This window comes from Apium graveolens, chromosome 1, assembly GCF_009905375.1.
Source record: "Apium graveolens cultivar Ventura chromosome 1, ASM990537v1, whole genome shotgun sequence".
In the NCBI taxonomy this organism is placed as follows: domain Eukaryota; kingdom Viridiplantae; phylum Streptophyta; class Magnoliopsida; order Apiales; family Apiaceae; genus Apium; species Apium graveolens.
The window spans coordinates 74,754,924-74,759,653 of NC_133647.1; the positions used below are offsets into that span (position 1 = coordinate 74,754,924).

The 4,730-nt window shown below is 40.2% G+C and overlaps 1 non-coding gene across 1 annotated transcript; it reads right to left on the reverse strand.

Moving 5' to 3' along the window:
• Positions 1 to 2,122: 2,122 nt before the first annotated feature.
• Positions 2,123 to 2,229, reverse strand: LOC141682170 (small nucleolar RNA R71). The gene has a single exon (XR_012559577.1). It is a non-coding gene; the product is annotated as a small nucleolar RNA R71 (small nucleolar RNA).
• Between the last annotated feature and the right edge of the window lie 2,501 nt (positions 2,230 to 4,730).

The following is a 4,730-nucleotide window of genomic DNA, read 5'->3' on the forward strand; positions in this document are numbered from 1 at the left end:
CTCAAGTTGTTAAGTGTTTTAATGTGTTTTCTAGTGTTTTTGCATTTCACGTATTATGTAGGTAATCAAGTGAATTAGCATTGTTTTGGTGCTAATTTGGTGTCAACGTGGTGTTGGAATAAAAGCTCGTGCAAAACCGGCTCGAAGTAGCAAGGAAAAAGATGAAATCTGAGTTTTTCCCAGAAGGACGGCGCGCCCATGATGTGTTAGCGCGCTCGCGATGCGTTAGCGCGCGGCCGCGCCAGGATTTCAGAATGACAGCGCTCCCGCGCTGTGATAGCACGCGCCCGCGTCGGGGTGAAAGTTTTGAATCCTGATTCTAATGCAATTCTAATTGGGAGACTTCCAGATTGATTAGGGCTGCTATATATATTCAAATAAGAACGTTTTCATGAGAGAGACGTACCAGAGTACAAGGAGAGCCATAAGAAGACCGTATTAGCACGATTCAATGAAGACGAAGAAGACCTTATTTTTACTTGTGAATCTTTATTTTAAGTTATAACTGGGATGCTAGTTTTCTTAATTGTGAAGCTTTACTCTTATTTCGTACTTGGTTTTGTTATTTAAGTATAAAGACTATGTTTGTTATACCATGCTTTCATCGTAACCCACGTTGATGATGAGTTCGATTATGGGCTAATCGTTATTGTGGGGTTCCAACGGATTTATTTATGGATTTTTTTAGTTAAACTGTTTTGATGCCTTAGTGTGTGGTGATTGTATGATAACCTAGTATTGGTTGTGCTTATTCGTCTTATAAGAGTCGCGAACTTATAAGATAGCGTGTTAATTCGTAATGAAGTGACAGTGAATTTAAGGATTTAGAACTTGCCATGCTAGCATAGGTTCGTGTGTTATTGTTATGCATGATTCGTAGGTAATTTTACCCATCTTACTTGCCCTATGTAATCAAGATAGATAACTTATTCTTAAACCGTTATGTTGTCAAATTCTATAGACATATAGGGTCTCAATATAATTGGTGTTTATTCAGCTTCTATCTCTTTTGTGGATGTCTGACAGTATGGTACTCGTGCAACAAAAGTTGGCATTTATCAGTTTCGTGTTATCTGATTAGTGTCATCACCATTACATACCAAGGTTAAAAACAGTAAGGCTATTGAAAGAAGTATTTAATGAAGTTAGAATCCAATATTGACCAGGGACGAGCCCCGACTTCCATAGGATACCGATCAAGAAATTGAATTTCAATTATTTAATAATTCAATCAATCTTATTCCCTTAGTTATAATTGTTAGCTTAATTCTTAGTTATAACAACCCAAATTGTTATCGTCTTAGCATTGAATAATAACCATACATCGTTGCTTAAGTGCATAAATTACATAGTTAACCAACACCAGTCTCTGTGAGAACGAACTAGAATATATTCTATATTACTTGCGAACACGTATACTTGCGTGAATTATTAGCACGTGTTTAGCGACTAACAAGTTTTTGGCGCCGCTGCCGGGGATCGAAGTGTTAATTTATAGTTTACGTGCTTTCCATCAGTGGTCGCTAAAGTTCATTGAATCGGACATTTTACTTATTTGTTTCTTATCTTATTTTAGGTACTCTAGCGAGGGTATATGCATACGCGTTCGCATACTCGTAAGAGAACACTGGATAAAGCCAAGGAAGAACTTGTGGTGGTTGAAAGGGAAGTTTTTTAGGAAGAAAAGAAGGTAGAAGAAGAAGAGAAAGTCGAGGAACCAGCTTTAGTAGAGATGGGTGATCAAGCAGAAAATCCTAAGGCTTTAATGGACTATTTTCAGACTAAGATTAATGACATTCAGTCAAGCATCATCAGGCCAGCCATCAGGGCTAACACTTTTGAGATCAAGTCAAGCACGATTTAGATGAAACAGAACTCAGTTCAATTTGGGGGTTCTCCTACTGAAGACCCCAACATGCACATCAGGGATTTCATCGAGATCTACGACACTTTCAAATTCAATGATGTGACTGAAGATGCGATCAAGCTGCGACTCTTCCCATTCTCTCTGAGGGACAAGGCTAAGTGTTGGTTACATTCTCTACCAGCAGGGTCTATCACCACTTGGGAAGATCTTGCTCAAAATTTTCTCACTAAATTCTTCCCTATGGCGAAGACTGCTGCAATCAGGAATGCTCTTACTCAGTTTGCTCAACAAACTGGAGAATCTCTGTGTGAGGCTTGGGATCGTTATAGGGAGATGCTAAGGAAGTTCCCACACCATGGCATGCCTGATTGGATGATTATTAACTGTTTCTACAATGGATTGGGTGCTACTTCTAGACCCATGCTTGATGCAGCATCAAAAGGAGTCTTGTGGGCTAAAAGCTACGATGAAGCTTATGAACTTATTGAACTTATGGCTGCTAATGAGTACCAGAATCCTTCCCAGAGACTGACTCAGGGAAAGGTAGCAGGAATTATGGAGTTGGATGCAGTAACTGCTATAGCTGCCCAACTTAAGGCTTTGATGATGAAGGTGGACATTTTGGCTATTTATGGAGTTAATCAAATCGCTAGTGTCTGTGAGCTTTGTGCTGGTGCCCACGAGACTGATCAGTGCGCAATTTCTAGTGAATCAGCTCTGTTCGTGAGCAATTTTCAGCGTTCGCAGTAACCTGTGCCAGTTACTTATCATCCCAACAACCGCAATCATCCTAATTTCAGTTGGAGCAATACTCAGAATGCGGTTCAACAGCCTTATCAGCAGTATCCAGCTAAGCAGTACAACCCCCCTAGTTTTTAACAACCGCAATATGCACCAAGAAAATAACTCGAGCTGCAACAAGCCAATGAAAAATCTGAATTAGAGGAGTTAAAACTTATGTGCAAGAGTCAAGTCGTTTCTATCAAGACCTTGGAAAATCAAATTGGGCAAATTGCCAATACCTTGCTTAATCGTCAGCCTGGTACACTACCTAGTGACATTGAAGTGCCAGGGAAGAGGGAAGCTAAGGGGCAGGTAAAGGCAATCACTTTAAGGTCTGGTAAAGTTGGGAATCCCGAACAAACTCAAGTGTTGACTGAAGAAACTGAGGCTGAGAAAGAAGTAGAGCAGTAGGAAGTAGAAGTGGAAACCAAGGAAGACTACTGTTGAGCACACTCCTCCTGAGGGTAATAAAGGAGAGAAACAGATCTATCCTCCATCGCCTTTTCCTAAGCGGCTGCAGAAGAAAAAGTTGGAAAAATAATTTTAGAAGTTTCAGGAGGTGTTCAAGAAACTTCATATCAACATACCTTTCGATGAGGCTCTTGAGCAGATGCCTAGTTATATAAAGTTTATGAAAGGTATTCTCTCTCAAAAAGTAAAGCTAGATGATTTAGAGACAGTCGCTCTTACGGAGGAATGCAGTGCTGTGCTACAACAGAAGTTGCCTCCGAAGCTTAAAGATCCAGGAAGCTTCACTATTCTGTGTACTATTGGAAAAGTGTCTTTTGAAAGATGCTTATGTGACTTGGGAGCTAGCATCAATCTAATTCCATTATCAATCTTCAAGAAGTTGGACTTACCTGATCCAAAACTGACTTATATGACCTTGCAGTTAGCCGATCGTTCTATTACATATCCGCGAGGTATTGTGGAGGATGTCTTGGTCAAGGTTGATAAACTCATATTTCCTGTTGATTTCATAATTCTTGATTTTGAGGAGGATAAGAAGATTCCCATAATCTTGGGAAGACCTTTCTTGGCAATTGGCCGAACCTTGATAGATGTGCAGAAGGGTGAGCTTACGATGCGAGAGCTGGATCAGGATGTAACTTTTAATGTGTTCAATGCTATGAAATTTGCTACGGAAAGTGAGGAGTGCTTAAAGGTGGAATTGGTAGATTCTGTATTTACTTCATAACTTGATCAATTGCTAAGGTCCGATGCATTAGAAAAAGCCTTAGTGGGAAATTCAGATAGTGAAGATGATGAAGGTCAAGAACAATTGTAGTATTTGAATGCTTCTCCCTGGAAGAGGAAGATAGATATGCCTTTTGAATATCTTGGAATGGAGGAATTGAACAAAGCTCTTAATCGCCTCAGGCCATCTATTGAGGAAGCTCCCACTCTTGAGCTTAAGCCTTTACCTGAGCATTTGAGGTATACATTTTTAGGTGATGCATCTACTTTTCATGTTATTATTGCATCTGATCTTTCAGGTAGTGATGAGGAAAAGCTTCTGAGGATTCTGAGAGAGTTCAAATCGACAATTGGATGAACTATAGCAGACATAAAAGGAATTAGCCCTTCTTATTGCATGCATAAAATTCTGCTAGAGGAAGGTAGCAAGCCTACGGTCGAGCAACAATGACGCCTTATCATGAAGGAAGTAGTGAAGAAGGAAATTCTTAAGTGGCTAGATGCAGGGATCATCTACCCTATTTCCTACAGTTCATGGGTAAGCCCGGTTCAATGTGTGCCAAAGAAAGGTGGTATTAGTGTGGTAGCAAATGAGAAGAATGAGCTTATTCCGACACGAACAGTCACGGGGTGGAGAGTTTGCATGGACTACAGGAAGCTGAACAAGGCTACAAAGAAGGATCACTTCCCTCTTCCTTTCATTGATGAGATGCTTGATAGATTGGATGGGAATGATTATTATTCTCTTCTGGCTGGCTATTCGGGTTACAATCATATTTGTATCGCTCCATAAGATTAGGAGAAAACTACCTTCACTTGTCCATTTGGTACTTTCGCTTTCGGACGAGTGTCTTTCGGTCTTTGTGGTGCACCAGCCACATTT